Source organism: Protopterus annectens, chromosome 5.part1 (assembly GCF_019279795.1).
Source record: "Protopterus annectens isolate FY-2018-M chromosome 5.part1, PAN1.0, whole genome shotgun sequence".
Classification (NCBI taxonomy): Eukaryota; Metazoa; Chordata; order Ceratodontiformes; family Protopteridae; genus Protopterus; species Protopterus annectens.
Genome location: NC_056736.1, coordinates 522,845,112 through 522,871,961, shown reverse-complemented (window position 1 = coordinate 522,871,961; position 26,850 = coordinate 522,845,112). Strand labels below are relative to the sequence as shown.

At 39.9% G+C, this 26,850-nt stretch overlaps 1 protein-coding gene across 1 annotated transcript in view; it reads left to right on the top strand.

The window, feature by feature from the left end:
* Positions 1-26,850, top strand: part of CFAP44 (cilia and flagella associated protein 44) — a 1,689,287-nt gene that overhangs the window by 731,484 nt on the left and 930,953 nt on the right. The gene's annotated exons all lie outside the window — the stretch shown is intronic.

Below are 26,850 nucleotides of genomic sequence, written 5' to 3'. Positions count from 1 at the left end.
AACCAACTAGTAGTTGAAAGTTTTAGAAACAGAAGTCTGTTTCAGAAACAGTCGCGTGTTTCCGACACAATGCTATGCACCAAAATCTTCCAAATGCCCATACAGATGGAAATACAAGTGGTATATGTGAAAGCAAGAGTCCAATAAGAAATCCAATAGAACTGTTGGAAAATGCCAAGACCAGAGTTTCCACGTAGATCTTTTATTCCACAAAACACGGTAAAAACAATCCAATGTACCTGCCGCCTGGACAATTCCAGGCTTTTTCAAGATAAAAGTGAGCATGTGGCCATGCTGGTTAAATACACAGGTTAATAGGCCAAATTAGCAATTAAAATTTAATTACCATCAACATTTAAAGTGCCATAGTGCTTTAGTACTTTTTTCAAAGTTCTAATGGAGTTAATAATTAAACTTCCTCCACTACCTAAATCCTATATGCTACAGAAATCATGTTATTTCTTGTGTGTCAAAAATATTACAAAATTCATTAATTACTATTGTAATAGATACAAAGTAAATAAGAAATAACAATAGCAATAATAAAGATAGAGAACATAAATATTACTTTACTATTAGTACATTTCTGTATTAAATAATTAAAAATAACTTCTTTAAAAATAACTTCTTTTAAAAATGACTTCATTAATTAAATACATTGTACTGTTGTTATCTGTGTAAACCACTAAAATACATCTTGCATTTGTTGTATATGTTTGTGTATAAATGTTATTGTAACCTAATTATTTTATTCATCTGTAAGTTAAACTCATGTATGCATAAATTGTAACATTCTTCTTAAAAAACTTGCATAACATATTTGATACTGATACCAATTAGAATTAATATAGTAAAAATTAAGTCTAAATTCAAATAAAAACCACTTATAATCTATTCCTTTTCATCTTTAATATACTGTTGATGCTAATACTGTCATTCATTCCCGGGTTTCTAGAGGCATCCAATTTAAGTTGCCAAATTAGCTCCCTAGTTTCTAAGTAACTTTCCCAATCTCCTCCTCTAGGGTCAATGGCGACCCGTTCCAGGACAAAAAATTTTAAAGACATGTTAGTACATATTAAAGAATGTTTAAAGAATGCATTGGAAGTTTTCTTTTTCTCTATCTCGTATATATGCTCATAAATTCTTTTTTTGAGCATTCTAGTGGTCTTTCCCACATAGAAACCAAAACAAAATGTACATATACCCAAATACACTACTCCTGCTGTGCTGCAGTTATGGTATCCTGATGTCTTTAAAGTGCAATTCCTAGATGGTAAAAATATTTCTGCAGCGTCTAGTAAATAATTGCACTGCTTGCACATACCACATTTGTATGTGCCATTTTTTCTATGAGAGGAGACAGTGTTTGTCAATTGTCGTAGATTGGAGTTCTGTTCAAACATCCCTTTCAAGTTAATGTCATTATGAGCTAATGTGCATGTCACAGAATTGTGTTAATTACCATTAAGTCCCAATCAGCACTCATTGGGAAGTTAACATTTTTTGATGGATGATGCATCATAAAAACAGAGGCACTAACTCTCCCATATGCAATACACACATTCAAATATGCACACATACCACAGACTTCGTACCAGTCCCTGAGATTTTTGAATGTACCCAGTGTCCCCTTTTCCAGCATCTGTCAATCAAGGAAGACTACAGTCACACATTAATGACAGACATTAGAGCTTCCTACATAATTTCCTGCCAAGTACAGCCTGGTGTCACATGTTCCCCACTAATCCTCATACTGTTTAAGTGTGATTAAGACATGAGAGAATTATGCCTGATGTCTAGTGGTTCCCACACCTCTAATCCCTCTTCTAAGTGCCACTCGGTCACAGCTTTTAAGAGTTATCCCTAGTGGCTAGTGGCTAGTGGCTCCTCCCACCCAATGTTGCAGGCTCTGCTCATTTGAATATGGGTGTGTGGAAGTATGACACACACACACACACACACACACACACACACACACACACACACACACACACACACGCTGTCGTAACTTAATCCCACTGTACACCCCTACTGCTAGCTCCCAAGCAGAAACAGATTCACACATGCAGCACCTTGCATACACTCATGCACATACCTCCTCACCTTAACTTGCCACTAAACTCCTCAGCACTTACCTCTACTGCATTAGACAAATACAGTCTCTTGGCTGTGTTCACTACCACAACATGCAAGGAGCAGCCTTGCTAATCTACACGACCATTTGATTCTGTGAATTACTAGAGAAATAGATGGCTTTAGGGAGGCAGTTGGGGAGAGCACATACCTGTAGCCATAAGGGTTATATCCTCCCAAGGGTGTAACAGCTGGCTCCCTTCCAAAGTTTTAGGGCAACTTCCACACACCCAAATTGTCAAGCAGCTCAAGCTGACCTAACTTAGACAAGTTTGGGTACAAAGATTTTTAGAGATTTTCTGCCGCCAGAGAGTGCACATCTCAGTGGATTTTGAGGACCAGCAGTCAGTTTTTGCTTTTCATTGCTGGGCAGGTAGGATGTATAAAGTTCCTCATTCTTTTAAATTTGTATACACTATTCCCAAACCTTACTTGGCAGATATAGCCCTAGTTGATTCCACTGCTATTAAGCACTTAGTTAATTCCAATCTTTCTAATAAGGATTGGAAAATTATTGATAGGTATGAGATATACTGTATACTGCTTCTACTTTGATTTTCAAAATCTTGAATTTCAAGCTCATATGTTAAAGTTTGTTCTGACAAATTGTGAAAGTATGAGGAATGTTTTATCTACAGTTTGCTCTAGTGAAAATATGAAAACTGAAAAAAAAGAAACTGCTTTAAATAAAGTACAGATGTGTGTAAACTCTTACCATAATGGCAGATGTCCTTGCCTTCACTGTTGCAGTATTCTTAACATATGGGATTCCCTACCATGGAAGCCTGATGTCCAGCCAGTCTACCAAAGACTCCTGTTGCTTTAAAGGTATGCAGAACTTCGTCCAAACATTCCTTGCATAGCACAGGGCATAAAGGTCACGCCTACCATAGTCAGAACTGATTGCCCCAGTAGGAACACCATTCCAAGGAACCCAAGAGGTGATCTGTACATCCAGGAAGGCAAACGACTAGGAGGAAGGAGGGAGAGAGCGAATATTGCAGAGTGAAGGCAAGGACATCTACCGTTATGGTAAGATTTTACACAACTGTACTATGTCTTTACATTCACTGCTGCAGTATTCTTAACATATGGGGAGTGCCAAAGCTCGAAAAGTATCTAGGGAGGGGGAAGGCGCAAAAGAACCCCCCAAAAAGCCATGAAGATGGCACTAACAAACCCAGCCCTAGCTCTAGAAATACCATCCAACTTGTAGTGCTTGGTAAAGGTATGCACAGAAGTCCAGGGAGCAGTGTCAAGAATAGAATTAGTATCCAAGTCCTTGAAAAAAGCACTGGAGGAAGTCACAGCTCTAGTAGAATGAGCCTTGACTGAAGAGGGAAGGCTCTTGCCATGAAAAGTATAACAAAAAGAAATTGTGATAGAAATCCAAGAAGAATTAGTTTGCTTGGATACAAAGATCTAGGATGAGAAGAAAATAACTGATCAGATTTTTTAATAGCCTTAGAGTTATCCAAATAAATCCTGAGTTGCCTATGCACATCCAAAGTATACAGCACCCTCTCAATGTCAGTTTGCAGAAAGGGGAAAAGTAGGCAGATTAATGGACTGATTAAGTAACTCATTAACTACCTTAGGCATAAAAGAAGTGTTAGTGTGCAAGGGCACTCTGTCCTCATGAAAGATCAAAAAGGAGGACAAGCCATAAGGGCCTATAAATCAGAACCAATCTTGCATAAGTAAGAGCTAATAAGAGAACAGTCATCTGGAAACAATGTTGCAAGGAAGCTGAAGCAGCAGGCTCAAAAGGAGTCTGATTCAACTTCTCTAAAACAAAATTAAGATCCCAGGGAGGAGGGATATGTTTCCTGGGAGGTCTAATATTAAGGATGCCTTCAAGACGTTGTTTCACCTCAAATCTAGAAGTTAAAAGAGGAGAAAAAGGCAGACAGGCAGAGATAGCTAATAAGTGGGCCTTAATAGACTAATAGGCTAAACCAGCATTGAGCAACTTATACAAGTAAGAGAGAACCACAGGAACATCCACAGTAAGTGGGTCCAGGTTATGAGAGAGACATCAAATAGAAAACCAATTCCATTTGGATAAGTAGGATTTCCTAGCAGTAGGTTTCTTGGCCTCCTGCAGGACTTGCAGCACATCCTCAGAAAAAAGGTGTCTGTGAGGAATCAAAATCCTATCATCTGCAGTGTCAGTTGAAGTATGGACAGGTAAGGATGGATGAGAGGCCCCTTTTCTTGTGAGAGTAGATCCACCCTGTGAGGTAACTTGTGATGATTGCCCCTGGCTAAATGTAGAAGAAGAGGGAACCAGTGCTGTTGTGGCCAAAAGGGCATCACCAACAAGATTTTGGGAGTATCCTGTTGAATTTTGAACAGGACTTTCAGAATGAGAGGAAGGGGATGGAATGCATAAGAAACATCCCCTTCCAAGAAAATGAGAAGGCATCTACCTTCCATACCAGAGGACCTGGGACTATGCCACAAAACAAAGGAAGTGGTCTGTTCAGAGAGGAGGCAAAAAGATCCACTTGAGTAGTACCCCACTGGTGGATTATGTCCAGAAACACATCCCTGGGAAACATTTATGTGACTGAGTTAAGGACCTGCTCAGTGTGTTTGGCACCATGTTCTGACCAGAAGCGATATAAGCTGTGTGAAGAGTTGCTTGATAATTGACAACAAGATCCCATACCAGAAATGCCAACTGGCAATGAAGATAAGATCTTATTCCTCCCTGTTTGCTGATGTACCACATCACTTTAGTATTGTCTGTGAACACATTTAGAGACCCTGGAGAGAAAAGAGGATGAAAGGTCTGAAGCACTAGCAGAAGAGCTCTCATCACTTTGACATTGATGTGCTTCTTCTGCATCTCAGGCAACCACATTCCCTTGTACTTTTAGGGAGCCTAATGTCACCCCCATTCCATGTCTAAAGCATCTGTGAACAATTCCTGAGATGTAAGAGGGAGATGAAAAAGGATCCCTTGATTCAGAGACAACTGCTGAATCCACCAGTGAAGTTCCTGTCTGAGACAAGGAAGAATAGGAACTACAAAGTCTAGATGATGTGCATGTTGAAGCCACACTGACTTCAGAAACCACTGAAATTTCCTCATGTGAAGTTTGACCAGAGGGAGCATCAGAATGGTGGATGCCATGAAACCCAGAGCTTGCAGAAACCTCCTGAAGGTAATGGAAGCCAGAGGAAGAAGACTGTGAAAGAAAGGCCTTTGGAGGGGGCAGGGAAGCAAGCAATGGCATTGTCTGAATACTGTAGCCCAGAAAAACATGATCCAGAGAAGGAGTCAGAGTGGACAAGACAGTGGTGCAGCGGTTAGCATTGCACCTCACAGCAAGAGGTTTTTCGCTTTGATTCTCGGCTGGGGGTGCCTTCTGTGTGGAGTCTGCATGTCCTCCCTGTGTTTGTGTGGTTTCCTCCGAGTGCTCTGGTTTCCTCACACATTCCAAAGGCATACATCTAGAGCCTTTCTCCCCAGAACCCCACTGAAATTTGGCTCATTCCAAGTTAAGTTTTCCTGGTAAACAATTGTTAAATAAAATAAAATAAAAAAAAATAAAAAAATCCTTTTTGAAATTTATAGTGAACCCCAGACTCTGAAGAAGGGAAATGTTAGAAATGTTGCAAAAGGGTCTCTGGAGAGGTGGCCTGAATCAATGGGTCATCCAAGTAAGGAAATATTTGGATCCCTTGAAGCCTGCAAAAAGTAATCACAGGAGCAAGGCATTTGGTGAACACCCTTTGGGCAGTTGAAAGCCCAAGGGGCAAAGTAGAGAATTGAAAATTCCAGGAAGCAACAGAGAAATGCAAAAACATCCTGAAGAGAGGATGGATTGGAACATGGAGATAAGCATCCTTGACATCCAGAGACACCATGTAGGCCCGAGGGAGAAAGAGAGGAAACAGAATCTGAAGGGGATAACATCCAAAAGGAAGGCACTTGTAGAAAAGTGTTTAGATGAGAGTGTTCTAGAATATGGAGACATGAATGTATTGCACTTTTAACAGAAGAGTCTTAGTCTGTTAAAGTACTGAATGCATGTGTAGCAAATTGCTTTTGCTCATAATCCTCTGTTTTATGTAGAAAATGATATATTATGTCCAGGCAGGAATTTTGTATTTAAGAAACTAATATAACAGGAATTGAATGTGTAGTTAGGCATACTCAATGTACTCAAATGTGTGCATTTTTTCCTGAGAATCCATACCTCTCAACTGTCCATATTTTTACAGAATGGTACAGATTTTAGCCTCATATTTTTGGATGTTCCTCATAAAATTTGTAGTTTTCTTGCAAATCATTAAGGTCTGAAGTCACTAAATAATGACAAACACATTGTTTCAGACTTTTCTATGCATGCTAACACAGAACCTGTTATTCTCTCAACTGTCTAAGTTTATAAGAGCAATACTTAAAATCAGTTCCTATTCTTGGCCCTTTGTCCACCCCATCATTTTTGTCTTTGTCCAGATTTCTTGCACTAAGACGATGAGAGGTATGAATCAATATTATACCATTTTCAGGATATTTATTTCAACAAAGGAGGAGATGTAGTCAAACTCCAAATCACAGGTTACATATAGGGGGAGATATGGGGGTGTGGGGGGCTTCTCTTGCACCTCCATCAAAGATTTTGAAGATTAGAATTTACCTAACAGTTTCTGGTGTTGCCTCCCTGGTTTACAAAGTATTTTCTCCACAGTGGCATGAGTACATGAAGGGCTGCGCCACTCTGCCTCCCTTCAATTAATATAACTATTCTCCAGAGTCCCACCATTTGTGGGCAAGGGCAACAAATGAGTCCTAATCTTAGCATTGGCTTTGTAGCTCTGTCCCGCTGTGGTTCTGTCACACTCTCATGAGACAATGGGAAAAATGCCAAGCTTCTCGACAGTGAGGAACACATTCACAAAGATGTGACAGAACCACAGAGGGACAGAGCAGGATGCACACACTCTCGCATCTCCCTACATCATTTCCTCCACCCACCCTCCCTACATCATTTCCTCCACTCATCCCACCCCCCCCACACACACACACACACACACACACACACACACACACACACACACACACACACACACACACACACACATGCACACACACACTCCACTCCCCAGTGTTGTGGTATCTGTCATGTTTGCCCACAGCATTGCAGGGATAAACCTCACCCCATTGTACAGATGTATGGTGTTACTATGATATGTCCATCCCTGACAAACACAACTGAGGTGACAGCCAGCTATTTACATTCCTCTGCCTCCTACAGCAGTGCAGCATTCATTTAACCTTACCTCATTTGATGGCCTCATCATAAGTAAGGAATTCCCTCTGTGACTCTTTGGTACCCATATTTCCTTCATTTCAGTAACATTAGTATTTAAAAAGAAGCCTTTTCCACCTAACAGTCTCATTCCCTGGTTCTCAATAAGTGACGATTCCTATGCCGACACCTCCATACTGGGTCACATGAGCAGAACTCTCCGTAAGTCACCTGACAAGAGTGAACAGCACTACAGGAAGTAAAACAAGCAAATCCGCCTTACAATGTTGTAATACCCCTGTATAGTATGTGTATGGAAAGTAAGGAAATGCATAAATCTAAATAAATACAGAATTAGTGCTGTATTTTAATAAAAAATGTAAATAAAAAAGATTTTTTTAAACGCATGCTTTTTACTGAGTCACTCTAAAAAGTAAAATATTAAAGAAGAAGTTAACCTTTCACTAAATTGATTCATTTCCAAGGTGCCTCCGACTGAGGAGCTCAGTCCAACCTCTGAACCCTCCATCTATGATACTAGTAAATCCAACACACACTATAGGTTCATAAGTTGGTACTAGGCTATCGGCCATAGGACCTATGCAAGCCTAGCCATAACAATTTCCTGGATATTTCTTCCCACGATATTTACTTCTCCAGGCCCCTGTCTAGCAGGGTGACTGACATGATCCCCGGGGTGAATTTCCTATCTCCCATCCAATCATCAAGGTTCCTTTTGAAGAGGGCCAAAGAGGCGCTCTGCTTGATATGTATGGGCAGTCTATTCCAGAGTATGGGGAGTCTCTGGGTCAGGAACCTATCCCTCCAGCATGTTTTGTTCATTGTGATGACAAGGTTTAGATCCCTGGAGCATGTGGCTCTGAGGGATTGGGATTTCTTTAAGTGGAGCATGTCCAACAGCTCAGGGTTTGACATGGCCTTGTATGATAAGCAGAGATTGCTTCTGAGTAGATGATATGCCACAGAGTATAGCTGGAGTTTTTTAGATGGTCAGTATATGGCATCTGCTTTAGGCCTGTGATTCTTTTAGTGAGGTATTTCTGTGGCCTTTCAAGCTGTTGCAGATGTCTTGTGAGGTACATACCAAACTGGGCATTATACTCTATAATGGGTCTAATGAGGGATGAGTACAGTGGGACAATGACCTCCTTTTTTCTGGATGAAAAGCCCTTAGTGATGAGGTGTGCCACATAGAAGGATTTCCTGACTGTTGTGGCAATGTGGTTATCGATAGTGAGACCACTGTCCACCTGTGTCCCTAAGTCTCTCATCACACTTTCAATGTTTAGTGTCCTGCCACCTATGTGTTAATTCATGGGTACATGTTTTTTTCTGAAGCGGATAACTATACATTTCTTGGCATTAAGCTTGAGCCCATGGCTCTGGCACCAGGCATCTGTTTCTGTAAGGCCCTTTTGTAGAATATCCACATCATTTGGGGATTCAATAATGGCTCCCAGTTTGCAGTCATCTGCAAACTTTGTTAGCCATAGTCCCTTAGTGTTGGCCTGTACTTCAGAGAAGTAGATGCCAAACAAGAGTGATCCCAGGACTGAACCCTGAGGTACTCCACTTGTCACTTGTCTGGAGCTGGATTTGGAGTCAGCCACTTTTACTGTCTGGGTTCTGTCACTAAGCCAGTTAGCAACCCATGGAGTGATGTAGGGATTTATGCCCAGCTTAGTAAGTTTATCTATGATTCCAGAGTGGGGGATGGTGTCAAAGGCCTTGGCGAGGTACAGATAGGCTGTGTGGACTGCCTTACCCTTGTCCACAGCTCTGGAGACTGATTTGAAGAAGTCAATCAGATTCAGGAGACAAGATTGGCCCTTCACAAACCCAAACTGGGTGGGGTCTAGTGTCTGAAGGTTGCCAATGTCTTTGTTTATAAGTTCCATGATAATGCGTTCCATGCCCTTGCAAATCAGGCTTGTCAGACTGATGGAACGGTAGTTCCCGGGATCTAAGGTGGATCCTCCCTTGTGGAGCGGAATAACTGTAGCTGTGTGCCACTCAGTGGGCACGAAGCCTGAGGTGAGGCTATGATTAAACATCACACTTAGGTGAGGTTCCAGTTCATTTTGTAGTTAATGTAGTACACGGCCTGGGATGTCATCTGGTCCCATGAATGTTGTATTCTTAGCTTTGGAGAGTGCGGTTTCTACCTGTGTGGCCGTGATTATCGGAATTTGGCAGTCTTTTGGTATTGAGATGGGCCCTTTAGGGGGTGAGAGTGGGGTGAAATTGGTACTAAATCGCTCTGTCAGGATATTGGCAATATCCTTGGGATCAGTATATTTAATACCATTCTGTTGTAACTCAGAGCAGATCTGAGCATTGCCATTTAGATTCTTGACATAACTATAGAATGCCTTGTGGTTGTCTTTGGAATCTTTGGCAATTTTATTTTCGTAACTAGCTTTTGAGGATTTTATGAGGGATCTCAGCTACTTACTGAGGCTGGTGAGGGAGTTTTTTGCATAATGGGATTTTCCTCTTTTTTGCAACAGTTTCTTCCTTCTGTTGTATAGTTTGTTTATAGCAGGGGACCACCAGATTGGCTTCCTTTTTTTGGAGAAGAGCATCTTGGTTCTATCTGGGATGGCATGATTCATGCACGAGTGGATGTGCTCGTACAGTGCCTTAGTGTAGGATTCTGCAGTCGAACTTCCAGATCCCGTCTGCGTGGGTGTTGTGAAGTTTGTCACTTCTGATTTCAGCAGCTTGAAGTTGGCTTTGGAGAAGTTTTTTAAGGAGGTTTCCTTACTGGGGGGTGGGATGTGGATGTCAAGGGTGATTTGCTTATGGTCAGACCTGACCAATGAGGGGGTGACCACTGGTGTGGAGCATCTATCTCCCATGTTGGTAATGACCAGGTCTAAGATATTGGAGCCCCTGGTGGGACAATGGATTAGTTGATCCAGGGCGTTGGAATTTATGAATTCCAAGAACCGTTGGGAAAAGGAGTTGGTACCTGAGTATTTTTCCCAGTTAATGGCAGGGTAGTTGAAATCAACCAGTATTAGGGTGTTTGGTTGTATTTTAATATTTTCCAGTATGTTTAGAAAGGTGTAGTGAGAATCTTGGGGCATGGATGGGGATCTATAGCAATCTACAATTTGGATTGCAGTCTTACCTAGTGTTAGTTGCACCTGGAGAATTTCAGATGCATTGTGTTGGGCAACTAGCCTGGAGGTGTGAATATCCTTGGTGAATATGGACACTCCTCCACCTTTAGTGTTTCGGTCCTGTTTTTGTGGCTGAAAAGTGTGGTAAGAATTGTAGCCTGGTATTGCAGGGGTGCTCTTTGGAGCCTTGAACCAGGTCTCAGTTACTGCACAGATATCGATGTTCTCCATTTTTAGGAGTGCCTCGAGAGAGTGCATTTTGAGGTTTAGACTTCTAGCATTGAGTAGCAGGAGGAAAAGTGCCTCAACAGAACCAATAACCACAAAAAACACACAGCAAGGCACCTAGGTTGGAATGTGGAGGACAGCTTTCTCAAGTGGTGGCACTATTATCACAAAATTCATCATTTTAAGAGTACTTTTGGCATTTTGCATGACCAGAGTTTGGCTGAGAGCAATCCGTTGCCTGGCAACCAGGAAGTGCTGAAACACCATGATCGTAGGAGAGGACTTTCATCGGATATAACGTCATTCAGACCTATGGGTCCCACTGAGGGAGGAACAAGGATGGAAGCTGGTCACGTTGCTGGAGGGCCTAGCAGCTCGCTACACCCCATGGGGAAGGAGGATTTGCTATTGTGGACTCTAGCCTTAGAAGAAAAGAAAGGACTGTTCCATTTTCACAAGGTGACTAATTCTGTGGATTTTAGCTGACTCACTGATAGAAATAATGTACAAATGTTTACTCAGAACAACAAATGGGGGATGGGTAATGCAGTGGGAAGTTGGTTGATTAAATGTTGCTCATTTACAGATTACAAATGTAATGGTGATTTGAACGATAATGCACATAATGGTATATACAATTTGAATGTGAACAGACTACATGATTTAATTTTAAAGTATTAAACCTCAAATATTGACAATTGCTATTTGAAGGAGTGTATGTTAGGGGGGTTGTTCCTAGGGGTTTACGCATATACAAGTACCCAAATAATGTTAAAGAAGGAACCACATTTTATTATGATCTTAAGAGTTTTGACAATTGTGGGCATGAAATTATGAGATCAATCATTAAAGAAAATGAAAAAGAAATGGAAGGGATATACCAAGAAATAGAAAAGCTCAACAATGTGATTATTACAGACTTAATATTCACAATTGAGGAGGAGAAAGTTAAATATCATTATGTGAAGAAGAAAACTGATGAAAGATATGATATATAGAAGGAAATGTAAGAAATTAGACAGAGATTTAATTGAATATTGGGGAAAAACTTTGTTACCCAAAACCGTGGACTACAAACAAGTTTCCACTGAAAGAGTGTTTTATAGGGAAGAGGTGAATGGAAATAATTATGGAAGAAATTATGTTGCAGTGAATGCAGATGTTAGTGGTTTTTCACAAGATTACAACTACCATCAATTCAATGCGAATGATCCTTTAGAGTTCCCCACACTGAGGAGATCAGAGAGGCTCAGACAAAAGACATCTGTGTACTACTACCAGAACAAGGGGGGAGCCCCAGATGAAAGGAGATACTAAATGAGAGGGGTAGCACTGAAGGGGAGGAAAATAGGACAGGTGAAGATATGATAAAAGTGGATACTGGAAAATAAATGGCTGCCTGTTCCACGATTTGATGTGAGGAAGAATCATTTTCCAACCTAGGTGCCTTGCTGTGTGTTTTTTTTTTTTTGTGGTTATTGGTTCTGTTGAGGCACTTTTCCTGCTGGTGTGATGGATTTACTTTCCATTTCCTTCATAGTATTGCACTTTTGATCTGCTAAGAAGTTTCTCCTCTGCTCATGCAAAGTACTGGGTGCTTTTGCATTTATCTTAAGGTTTCCTGTAATTTTTGATGTAGTGACTTAACAGTCAGTCAGCCACTTACAATGGTGAATTCCTATTACTGCAGTATAATCACTCACATTGTAATCTACCTTTCTTCTCTATCCATATGCTGCAGGAATCAGTTTAAAACATTTAGATAAATAATGTTTAACTTTAGCATAATGCAAACAATCCACATCTAACATTTTATAAACAGCATACAGAGTTGCACAGGAGTTAAAAACTTCATCTGTTACCCTTGATCATTTTGATATTGATTACACATCATTTCAAATGTTTGAATAAAACTATCTGAAGTAATTTCCTCCTTTATACTAAGGAAATAATTAGGGGTCTGAATGGAGAGATACATCATCATCATCATCATCATCATCATCAACCCCCTTTTTCTCGTTTTCTACATGGGGTTGGAGTGTTATGTTAACTGTTGCCATCTCTCTTAACTCAGTGCCACACTCCTGCCTTTTTCGACACTCATATCTGACTGTTGCAGATCTTCTCTTACAAAATCCATCCACCTCTTTGCTGCATGCCCTCATTTCCTCCTGTCTGTCCCAAATCTTCTTCACCAGATTGTCTTCTGCTTTTCTGCACATGTGCCTGAACCACCATAATCTGTTCTGTTTGATTTTTTTCTGCAATTGGAGCTATTTTGGCTTCTGTCCTTATTTCTTCATCTGTCACACAATGTGCATTCTACCAACCTTCTCAGGCAACTTCATTTACATCATCTCTTGCTCTCCTATCTGCTCTGCCTTTATTGCCCAGGTTTCTGTACCATACAGTAGTACTGGTAACATCACTATGTTGTACACTCATTTTTCAGCTTCTTTGGCATTCTTGTGTCATATACTACACCTGACACTCTATTCCAGTTGGCTGCAGCCATTCTGAGTCTAGTTTTGACCTCTTCATTCAGACTTCCCTTCTCCTCAACCTCCCCTCCCAGATATTTGAAGCTATTAACCTGTTCTACTGTCTTCCCTTCTGTCTCATTTCTTAGCTTCTTCTTTTTTCCCCAGTTTGCCACCCTTACCACCGTCTTATCTGTACTTTGTTTCATCCCATGCGCCTTCAGTTTTGCATTCCATTCCCCTGTCCTTCCCTGAAGTTGTTGCTCAGACTCTGCCTGTAATGCCACATTGTCTGAATATAGAAACTTTGTTAATCTGTCCCCTCTGACCTGTTTGCTAATGTAGTCCATCATCAGTATGAACAGCAGTGGGCTCAGAGTTGAACCCTGATGCACACACTTTCCCACTGGGACCCATCTGTGAGACTGAACACTGTTCATACTTAAGTCATTGGGTCCTTCTACATAGCCTCCACTAATTCTACTAATGTTTCTGGGACTTCGAACCACTACAGTACTGCTCAGATCAACTTTTTTGCGATCTGTCATATGTTTTCTCCAAGTCTAACAACGCCCAGTTGGACTCTTTCCTCATCTCTAGCTTCTTCTCAGCTATCTGTCTCACTGCAAATATCAGGTCAGTTGTGCTGCACCCTCATCTGAATCCAAACTTCTTATCTTCTGTCTTACATTCAACTACTTTGCATATCCGTTTACCAATCACCCTCTCCAGATGATGAAATCAGCGAGAAAAGGATAGTTGTATTGTTGAACTGAATTCATTTTCAAGTCTTGGTGAGTACCTTCATGTGGCGGACCTTGTTTTCATAAAATATCATCAAGATGACACTGATATATAGACTATATCTTAATAGCATATACCCCGGAGAGAGGTGGGTTAAAAAAAAAAAACATCTGGGTGCACAAGCCTCAGGATAAAAAAGTGCTCAATCTTGGTGTACTCACTAGTGCCAGAATTGGAAAAAATGGCAGTATGGATTCCTTCAAGACATGGAAACATCCCTACAATGGGGTTAGGCCAGACTCGGGGAGAGGATGAACCCTCCCTGTTGTAGAAGGTAATAGTAGTCCAAAGCAGCACTAACTGATGGGCCAAATAAAGAGCCATAAAGATGACAGAGTAGGCTATTAAGGATAAGGAAGAATTTATGTGTTGTTACTTTTATGCAAGAAAACCAGAATTTATTTCCAGATAAAAGATATTCAGAAAAAAATTAAGACAAAAATTAGAGGAAAGAAAATTACCTGCACAAGAAAACCCATCAAAAGCTTCAAATGCAAATTTGCATTCATTAATACAACATATCCATGAAAAACATTACATAGATGGACACATTTTTGGCCACCTGGAAAAGGAGGCAACAGAGGAAGTGTGAAAATGTAAAGAACAAAATAGAGATTTTTGAAAAGTGTAGAAAAGAAACATGGGCAAAAACTAATCAATCCCAAAAAAAAGCAGCTCCAAAAATATTTGAACAGAAATACAGGAAAATGCACCCAGATATCAAAAATTTCATGATTTAAAAAATAAGAAGAAAAAGAGGGAACATAGAGCAGAGGATTAGTAAAGTAGAAGTTAAATAGAACCTTAAGTTATAGAATACCTGTGAAGTGAAGGATTTAGTGTAGGAAATCCAACACAGGTAATGTCACAGCATGATGAAACAATGAATTCCCAAATTAAGAAGAAACGGGTAGAATCGGAAGCATATCCGATGACTTGACACATGATGATTCTCTGGAGCCTTCAGGAGGCAATCAGAACAAAAGTTAATTTGGAATTTCTCAACAAGAGGAGGAGGAGGAATCAGTGGCAACTCTGTCTCAGGCAATGTTGTACAGTGATGAGCCAATGAGTTCCCATATGAATGATCAGCAGATACCGCAGGATGCAGCTGAAGAGAATATGTCCCAGGAAGATCCTATGGTACTTTCTGTAGAATGCCTGCAGGAAACAGAGAGCAAGGAATGTGCTCTCAGTTTAGAAGCAAATGATACAAGGGAAGAATTGCTTGATTTAACAGAGATGGATAAAATGATTGACTTTAACAATTGTCTTTGTTTCGGGTGTCATTCCAAGGGGATCCAGTACCTGACAGCCTGGAAAGATATGATTGATAGAACACGATGCTTTGTCAGAGATGGCCTGCATCTATCTCATCTGGGTTTCAGGCTTCTGGCAAAGGCTCTTGCCTCCCCAATAATGTCTTTTTTTAGGAAAAGTGATGAGGTTACAACTTCTTCTTCTTTCGGCTTTTCCTGGTTAGGGGTCGCCACAGCGGATCACCTGTCCGCTCATGATTGACAGTGGCGTTTTACGGTGTTGAGTTGCCAGGCTGGCGCCCAACCTTCCATGGAAGGCACACACATGCACGCACTCACACCTAGGGACAATTTAGAGTGTCCAATCCACCTACAGCATGTCTTTGGGATGTGGGAGGAAACCAGAGCACCCGGAGGAAATCCACGCGACCACAGGGAGGACATGCAGACTCCGCACAGATGGCACCCCAGCCGAGGATTGAACCGGAGAACCTCTTGCTGTGAGGTGGCAACGCTAACCGCTGCACCACCATGGCCGCCCCGATGAGGTTACAACTACCAACATAAAAATTTCAACAAAACAAATTTAAGGTCATGCTGCTAAACGCTAGGAGTCTAAACATGAAACTGCACTTATTGCAAGCATTCTTAACCCTGGAAAATGCTCATGTCTGTACAGTCACAGAAACCTGGTTCAAAGCTGCGGAGAGCACCCCATCCTTACCTGGTTACTCATCCTATCATACATTCAGACCCCAAACTGTGGGCAGTAAAGCCAAAGGAGGTAGAGTTTTAATATACATTAAAAACATACACACCTCCAGGTTGGTAAAACAGTATGACACACAGGAGGCACTCCAGGTGCAGTTAACCATTGACAAGATCCCTATTCAAATCATAGCTAGCTACTAGACCCAAATCTGACTCATAATGCCCAATCTGCCTATTTAGACTTGTTTGAATCTATCAACATTCAACCCTTTACCCTGGTCCTGGGTGACTTTAACTTCCCAAACATAGACTGGATGAACTACTCATGCCAGAACACAAATGCCAAGAGATTCCTTGATTTTTGTCAATGTAAATAACTTGGGACAGCTAGCCGATACCACCACAAGGGGTGATAATATCTTGGACTTAGTATTAACCAACATGAGTAACCACTGCAGCATCCCTATAGTATCATCCTCCCTGGTAAGATCCGACCAAAAAAGTGGTCACTTTTGAAGTCACCATCTCCTCCAACCCCCCTCTAGCTAGGATTAGACATAAAAACTTCTCCAAAGCTGATTACAGCCTCCTGAGGGATAGTATAAACAAGCTTCACAGCCCCCTTCCCCTCTGTAGGAACTGGCACCAATCTCCAAAACTACACCAAAGCGTTATACAAGCATTTATATAGATGCATGGAATTAGGAATACCTGACAGGACTAAATCATCTTCTGCAAGAAAGAGTAAACCTGTCTGGTGGACATCTGCAATAAATAAACTCTATAACAAAAGGAAAAAATTGCTGTCCAAGACCAAGAAGGAGAAGGTTCCCAATTGGAAGCAATGCCTCCTTAGCCTGAACAAGCAAATAAGAACACTAGTGAAATCCTCCAAAGCAAACTTTGAGTCCAAATTGGCCACATCTACTAGAGATAATCATAAGGTCTTCTTCACATATGTCCACAACCTCAAAGGAAGCATCCAGATCTGTTCAGAACTGGTGTTCAAGGATACCACATATACAAATGCCATAGATATAGCAAATTTGCTGGCTGACAGATTCAGCAAAAACATTACCTGTCTGACCCCTCCATCAGTAAATCAGGATATCCTCAGTACCTGCCCCCCTTCCCCTTATATCTATGGGACAGGTCATCACTGCTGTCTCAAAGGCAAAAAATACAGCCTCCATGGGACCCGATAACATCCCAGGCTGCATCCTACATGAACTCAGGCAGGAACTTGCAGCACCATCAGGCACCCTATTCAACCAAAGCCTAAGTACTGGCTCAGCTGAGTGGAGGACAACCACTATCATCCTTTTACACAAAGGTAGCGCGTCCATCAATCTGGGAAATTATAGACCCATCAGCCTAACTAGCCTGATCTGCAAGGCCATGGAACAGATTATCATGGACCTCATTAACAAGGACATTGGCAACCTCCAAACACTTGATCCCACACAGTTTGGCCTCATCAAGGGGTGGTCATGTCTGCTAAATTTGGTTGACTTCTTTGAGAAAGTCACCAAAGCCATGGACACGGGGAAGACTGTGCACACCACCTACTCCGCCTACCTTGACCTGGCCTAAGCCTTTGACACTATTCTGCACTCGAGTATAATATATAAACTCTCTCAACTAGGCATCAATCCATATGTTACCAGATGGGTAGCAAACTGACTCACTGATAGGACCCACTTAGTCAAAATAGGGAAAGCCACCTCAATCAGTAGACTCGTAACAAATGGTGTACCCCAGGGTTTGGTCCTGGGACCTCTGTTATTTGGGATATACTATTCTGAGGTGCAGGCCAAAACCAGTGGGCTATGGCTGACTAAGTTTGCAGATGCCTGCAAACTGGGTGCCGTCATCAATTCCCCTAGTTATGTGGGCATCCTCCAAGAGGGTCTCACTCAGAGAAATGAGTGGTGCCAGAAACATGGCCTCAAGCTGAATACCAAAAAATGCATCATCATCCCCTTTGGGGAGAGTGATGTCCCCACAAATTATCACATTAATAACAATGTCCTAAGCACTCAATCAGTCATGAGGGATTTGGGCACCCATGTTGATAGCAAACTGACTTTTGACCACCATGTTGCTTCCGTGGTACAGAAAGCCTTCTACATGGCCCACCTCATAAGTAAGGGTATCTCATTCAGGAACAAGGAGGTCATAACATCCCTGTATTTCTTCCCTTATAAGGCCCATTATTGAGTACAGTGCACTTTTCGTCATGTACCTCGCAAAGCACATGCAGCAGCTGGAGAGACCACAGAGATTCCTCACCAGGAGAATTCAGGGCCTCAAACATCTACCATACTCAAATAGGCTAAAAGCCCTATCCCTCTAACCAGTTTCATACAGACTCCTCAGAGGTGACCTCTTTCTGGCATGCAAGGCAATCATGGACCCCACCTTGATGGGACTGCTGCATATCCGCAAGTCAAGCTCCACTCGAATAACCCGCATGAGTGGCCTCAACCTGGTCTATGACATCAACAGGACTTGTTGGCGGGACAGATTTGTCTCCCAGAGACTCCCTCATCTATGGAATAGACTCCTTCTCCACATCAAGCAGAGTACCTCTTTACCCTTTTTTAAGTGCAACCTGGATAACTGGATGGGAAACAGAAAATATACCCCTGGGATTCCACCCATGTCCCTGCTGGACAGGGGCATTGGGGCTGATTTGTCTAAACATGGGCTAAACTCTTGGATAGGCTTATAAGAGCCTCAGGGCCAATAGCCTAGTAACCACCTATGATATTAAGATCAATGCAAAAAAAATAGATTACAGAAAGAAAATGAAACTCAAAATGTCAAAAGTCTGATAAAATAGATGAACACAGTAATCAAGACAACAGAAATGTATGTGATATAGCAAAAGTAAATAGGATATTTTACTGTGCAGCTAAATTGATAACTGATAAAGTCTTACCACAAAAATACAGGGCAATAAGGGAAAGGAAGGGAAGAAGTAAAATGACAGCATTGAATAGAGAAAACTATAAAGCAATTAAGACAAGATGTGTCACTGTTGGAGGAATATAGAAGAGGGAACAGATCAACAAAAATACTTAGAAAGATAGATGGTAAAAGCAATGCACAGTATTGGAACAGACCAGGATCTATCATACACTACTTGAAATAATAAACTGAAGTTACCAGCACAGGCAGAAATACTTAGAAGATATACAGATAAATATAAAGGAAAAGTACAAAATAAGAAATTCATTGATGTTCCATATAGGTTTTATAGAGAACTGGGAGACAAAGCAAAATGAATAGGAACACCACCAAAAATGAAGAAATATATACATTTTAGGGAAATATGTATGAAACCCCCATGAAACATAGCAAATATGCTGAATGGATAGAAAAACTAAAAGAAACAGTAAGGAGTTCAAATGTACAGGATATGAAATGTAATGAAGTAATAGCTAGAGAAACTGAAAAAAAAATTAAGAAAAGCTCCTAAATGGAAAACCCCATGCCCATACCTAACTTAAAGGTATTGACATCTTTGCACAAAGATTTAGCTCTGAGTAAGAATTACCTAAATGTGCATCGTGAACAGACACCAGTCTGGTTAACAGAAAAAGTGATGATCCTCTCTAAGACTGAACCTGTAAGCTGTCCTAAAAACTATAGGCAAATAACTTGCCTTCAACAATGTAAAAGCTATATAATGGCATTGATACAGAGCCATATTCATGAATGCCTACACTAAGTACACAATCTGTATCCAAGAATATCCCTACCAGATTTTTGTGCTGTCTATTTTATAATAAGTGTAGACATACTCTACACTATGTGGTAACCTTTATGAATCCCCCCTCAATATTTAAGGGTGCAAGTAAACAAACTGGGGAATCTAAAATTAGGAGGAAGAAGGTGGGAGTTGTGCTTATGTTGTCTGTTCACTCAGGACAGTGTACACTTGGTGTAGGCCTTCATGAATCTATCCAAGATTTGATAGTCATTTAGAAGAAAACTCAATTACGGCAAGAGGACAAAAGGGTAACAAAAGAAAGCCATGTGGAACAAAGGATCATTTGTTGCTAAATAAAGCTATAACCGAGCTCTGAGTAAGAGCTATTTGTTTGTGCATCCCAAACAGACACCAACAAGGTTAACAACAGGAAAAACGATACTCTTCCTTAAGAGTGAACCTGCAAGCTATCCTAAAACCTATGGACCAATAACTCGCTTCTGACAATGGATAAACTATATACTGGAATTGATGCCAGCACAGTTTATAGTCATTTAGAAAACTCAATCATGGTAATAGAACAAAGGGGTAACAAGTCATATGGAACAAAGGATTATTTGTTGTTAAATAAAATTATAATGGAGAATTGTAAAAAGGGGAAGAATCTAAGGATAGCAGGGATAGATGATAAAAGCATTTGGCAGCATTTCACATTCATGAATAAAGGATTGCTTACAGATGGTTAAGATACACCCTACATTGATCAATTGCATTACAGTGACCATGAAACAGCGGCAGACCAATCTGCAGTTAAGCCATGACTAAAGGCATATTATTATCCCAGGGATAAAAATTCAAAGGGGGATATTCCAGGGTTATTCTTTGTCACCAATGTTGTTTTATCTTGCCATTAACCCATTAAGGTCCTTACTTAACAGATTAGATCTTTGTTGCAGTTTTTGAGAAAAAAGCCTTGCTTAAATACTTCCCAATATACTTTTTGTGGATGACTTAAAACTGTATAGTTCATCAGATGAACAGTTGAAAGCACAACGTGAAGTAATTAAAACTTTCTCAGATGAAATAAGAATGTAATTTGGTCTTGATAAATGTGAAGTTTAAGCAATGTTTAAAGCAGAAGAGTTGCAGTACCATGCAAATATCAGTCTGAGGCAGGATTATGAAGTGATGCCCATGCACTGGCCCAGTAATCAAGGAGCCTCAATCCTCACCACTAGCACCAGTGAAGGGCATGCACATTGAGAAGGATAACAAGTACACACACAGTAAAGTACAATTTCCCTTAAGAGCACACAGAGTTCACAGTCCATCTGGGCCTGGTTTATCCCTTTCTCTCCAGATCCCCAATAAGACTGCCCACTGTCACAGATATAGGGTTCAGATCCAAGCCGAGTAGTCAATCCAAAACCTCCAGTACCCTGTCTGTCCAACCAGTGCTTCATGTCATTGCCCAAGTAGCTGACAAATACACACTTTGAGATTTCGTTTATATACAAACACACAGACACTCCTGGGGAAGGCTGGCACAGGTTATCCAGCTATGCCTCCTCCTGCCCGGCTATAAGGTAGTAATCACTGCCACAAACTTCTCTTATCAGCTACTAATAAGGCCCTTCCCAAAGGGTGACCAATTTCACTGTGTAATTATGCTGTTATCCAAATAGTAAGTGTGACCCAGGGCTAAAGCTATTGGAGTGGCTTGAACAGTATCACCGAATACATGCAATGTACTCTTAAGAGTTTAAATTATCTCTACACAAAACAGCCACAGTTGAAATTTTAAAATATTTAATAATAAATAATAAAAACACAAGACAATACTCATCAATTCAACACAATGACATTACAGAGTTCAGAAATCACAGGAAAATGCTTTAAAATAATACCATAGAATAGTCTGACATAAATACAGAAAACAGCTAAACTAATCAAACAGCTAGACTAATCTGGCTATTTCTATCTATCTCTAAGAGAAATCACTGTTCTAAATAAATATCTTACTTACAGAGCAAAGGCAGAGTACTGGTGAGTTAATGTGTTCAGGTTAAGACAAAATCCAAAATGCACTATATTTCTCTCTGTCCTTAAATTGATAATACAGTACTGCTGAGTCGTGTCAGATTACATGATTCTTAACAGTTCTGATTTAGTTTCCCAGTCTCACAGAAACTCAAAATTTACATTTCTTAGTAAGTTGTGCATGGCCAGGAAACCACAGCAATAAAAGACATTATACATGTAAAACTTTAGTAATTATCTCTTAAATGAAGACAATAGAAATAATTTCCTGGCCCAGACATCCTGTCTGAGTTTGAGATCAGTCATACAATGCTTGACTTATTAGCTTTCTTCCAGCAGAGTGCACTGTGGTTACATTTTTGAAGCTCAGTACAACATATAGTTTAATTATAACATATATTTCTCTTTAATATTTACAATGACATATACTTATTTACAAAATTCTATCTAGCTAGGCTGGCAGCCCTCACATATGATGTAAAGGAACTTGAGCAGGAAGGAGTGTATAAATATTTGGGAATTGATAAAGGACTGGCAGTAAAACTTGAACAAATGTGAATAAATCTCAGTAAGGAATACTTCAGAAGACTAAAACTAATATTGAAACCAACCTTGATATGCATCAGTAAAGTCCGAGCTATAATCCAATTTGATCTTCCTGTTCTAACTTACAGTTTTGGTGTGATTAACTGGTCCCAAAAGTTTTTAATCAGTTGGACAGGAAAACAAGAAGAATACTTCACAATTATCAAATGATGTATAAAATCAGTGTATACAATGATTTCATGCTCTGAAGGAGGTATAGGCCTCATTGAAATTGATTACATGTATAGATCTGCAGTCATGGGACTGCATACATATTTGCTGACCTCATCAGATCGAAACATAGTGAAAGTTTTAAAACATGAGGAGAAGAAGTCTAAGATGACCTCTGTCCTTAGTTTAGCAGAAGCATTCTGGTGTTAAGCAGGAGTGGAAATCAAACCAGAAGTAGACAAAAATCAAGCAGCAACTGAATGTACCAAAAACAGAAGAAAGAATATAAGGAGAAAGATCAGATGAGAAGGAATGAAATGTGGAAAAGTCATAAATATAGTTGCAAGTATAGAGATCTCCTAGGTCAACCTTGTGTTGATCAGGATTTGACACAGGAATGGTTAAGGAGAGTTAAAACCAAAAGTTTAAATGTTAATAGCTGTAACCTAGGATAGTGGACTATGTACATGTTAGATTACAAAGTGCATGGGACATGTTTGAGAAACGGGCAATCGTAAGTTCTGTAAAAAAAGAACAGGAAACAGTTGTACATCTTGTTGTTGGGTGAGTTAACACTCATGGCAGAGGACCTGTACACTAAAAGGCACAATAATATGGCAAGACTGTTGCACTGGGAATTGTGCAAATACTATGATATAAAAGTAACTGAAAAGCATTGGAAACATGAATCTCAAAGCTTTTTAGAGAATTATGAAGTGTACATGACATGCGATCACCCATTTCTAGCAGTTCTAAAAAGAAAGGTAGCATTCATCCTTGAAATTACTATATCTAGTGATTACACTGCATTTTGCACAGAAAGGCACAAGCTCATGAAGTATCATTATTTACATGCAGACGTGAGGGCAATGTGGAAGAAAGATACGCAGCTTCAACAGTAGCAGCAGGAATGGTTGTAGTAAAAGAGAATCAACAGCTGTAATTGGATACGCTACCAATACATGTAACGCCATGTGAATTGCAGGAGGAGTCAATTCTGGGCACAGTGGGGATGCTGCAAAGAACACTTTTTTAACATCAAAGACTGAAACATTACTAATTTCATGAAGTTTAATTATACCCTGACTTGGGAGTGGGCTCCATTCCCATCATGGTATTATGTCCTGCTTAGGCATACCAGCATGCAGTCCTTCTTTAATTTTGTACTTCATACACAGTGTAGAGCTATTTACATACATCTCTTGACTGCTCTAACTATAAAATAAAATAAGTGCTGCACAAAATATATGATGTTTATTCACCTTGTAGCTGAAATGATATGCAGAATTTTTTGGTGTCCAAAACTACCGTACAAGTTCAGTTTACAAAATTCAGCTGCTGTCACCCATTAATGTATGACAAACAAGGGGTTTTCACATGATTGAAATCTCAATATACTGAATTTCATTTGACTGAGACCACAATACCTAATTTTCAAAATATTGAAAACTCGTTTGACTGAGTCTCTTTACACTGAAAGCTTACAGTGCTGAATGTCAAAATAGTGAATATTAAGCATAGACATGCACATGCACACTTACACCACCAAAGACTGTTTCCAAAATTTCCACATCATTTAGATACGTGACCTATGTGGTGAGGTGGCATTGGGATGGGGGTAAAGTACAAACTACTTTTAGGGGGCAAAGCTTTTGTGAATAATTTTAATAGTGTGGTAAATAAAACACAAAATTATAACAGGAGTATAGTGATTCCATTTGGATCTGGAGCAGGCGAAATTAAAGATATCATTATCAAGAACTGGGTTATTTTTAAAGGAAACCCAGAAATGATGGAGGTCATAGGATATGAACCACATTTTGTGTACAAACCAGTAAGAATTGTAAATACCTTTTTGAACATGGTAAGATTGAAGTTTTCCCTTTTTCGAGGGGGACAACTCGATGTGGAACATGTAAGCAATGTTATATTGCAAGGACAAAGTTTTAATACTTCAGGGTATACCCTTTTCTATTAAGTTAAAGAATGGTAATTGTAGTACTAAGGGTATAGTTTATATAGCGGTTTGTGACAAATGTGATTATCATTATGTTGGCAAAACTGAGAGGCAATTAAAGAAGAGAATCTATGAACACCTTTATGCTATTTTTAAAGCAAATTCTAATAACTGACTATTTAAACATACTTTGGTATGCCAGGGTATTATAAAGTTCAGTTTTGGTATTTTGGAAGTGGTTTCCTGTAACCCCACAGGGGTGGTTGGTGGGAACTGGAGTTAAAATTTAATGAATTACAGTGGCAAATTAAGTTAGATGCTACTAACTCTCCTGGGATTAACAAAACTCTTTCTGTTCTCCCCATTTTAAAGAAGAGGGCATTAGATCTATAAAAGAGATGTTAATACAGTGGGTTTGAGATGTACAAAAACATAGTATTTTTTAATAATTAGAATAGGTTAAAATGTAGTTTAAATAAATAATAAAAACAATTTGGGATGTAATATAGGGTAGGCAACATTGTTAATTTAAAAGTGACTTTTATTGTATTTATATTTATATTTGGAACTGATATGACATATGTCTTATAACGCATGTTTTTAATAAGTGTTTCTTTAAGATAATTGGTATTTAATTGTTTAATTGTTGTAATTGGAGTATATAAGGTTATGTTTTGAAAGGTTGTATACCTTCTGAAGAAGTCCTATTTTTTAAGGATGAAATCGCTTGACGTTTGATGTTTTATAAATTTGGCTGATGTTTGATGTTTAATAAATTTGGCTTTATCTATGGGTTTTCCCATTTATTATTTACAACATTGCTTTAATTTCATGCCTGCTTGGAGGTCAGTTGCTGGCTTTGTTTTGGTTATTAGTCGTTTTATTTAGCCACTTCGGTCGCTGTTAGTTGTGCATTACCCTTAGACAAAGCCAACCATTAAAGATTCAAATTGTAAAAATTAGCTGACCAGTCAATTTTCTTAATGGGTGGACCCCGCACTTTTGTAAATATATGAAAAATCCATAAACCCTAAAAGCATTAAATAAACCAACCACAAGCATTTAAAGTGGAATAATAAAATTAATACATTGAAATAAATAACTTAAAACATTTTGTTTCCAAGTAAATATGAAGACCGTAAAAGGCTTGCATAAAAAATTGAAAATAAAACATTCAAAGAGATATGGGTGTCAAAAATACTGCTTAACATGTAAGCCAGAAACATTTTGCTTTCAGATAAAGATATACTATATCCTTACTGTTTCTGGCTTTTAAGTCCTGAATAGAATGTCCAGTCTTTAAAGGCAGTGAAGTTCATATCTCTCTCTCAAGTGGTGTTTTCTAGCAGTAACTCCCATTGCCTCTATTCTTCAGTGGCTGTTCCTGTATGAATTAACAGACTACCCTTCTGTTTATAAGTCTCAGACATGAGCTTATGTCAGAAGGAGTTGCATTGTGTTTTTGTAGACTTAGAGAAAGCATAAGACAGGGTGCCTAGAGAGGAGTTGTGGTATTGTATGAGGAAGTCAGGAGTGTCAGAGAAGTATGTAAGAGTGGTACAGGATATGTATGAGGGTAGTGTGACAGCGGTGAGGTCTGCGGTGGGAGTGATGGATGCGTTTAAGGTGGAGGTGGGGTTACATCAAGGATCAGCTCTGAGCCCTTTCTTATTTTCAATGGTGATGGACAGGTTGACAGATGAGATCAGACAGGAGTCCCCATGGACTATGATGTTTGCAGATGACACTGTGATCTGTAGTGAGAGTAGGGAACAGGTGGAGGACACCCTGGAGAGATGGAGATATGCACTAGAGAGAAGAGGAATGAAGGTCAGCAGGACTAAGACAGAATATATGTGTGTGAATGAGAGGGAGGATAGAGGAATGGTGAGAATGCAAGGAGTAGAGGTGGTGAAGGTGGATGAGTTTAAATACTTGGGGTCAATAGTTCAGAGTAATGGTGAGTGTGGAAGAGAGGCGAAGAAGAGAGTCCAGGCAGGATGGAGTGGGTGGAGAAGAGTGTCAGGAGTGATTTGTGACAGACGAGTACCTGTAAGAGTGAAAGGGAAGGTCTACAAGAGGGTAGTGAGACCAGCTATGTTATATGGGTTGGAGACAGTGGCATTGACAAAAAGGCAGGAGTTTGAGCTGGATGTGGCAGAGTTAAAGATATTAAGATTTGCACTGGGTGTGACGAGGGTTGGCAGGATTAGGAATAAGTATATTAGAGGGTCAGCCCAGGTTGGAAGGTTTGGAGACAAAGCCAGAGAGGCAAGATTACATTGGTTTGGACATGTGCTGAGGAGGGATGCTGAGTATATTGGGGAAAAAGATGCTAAGGATGA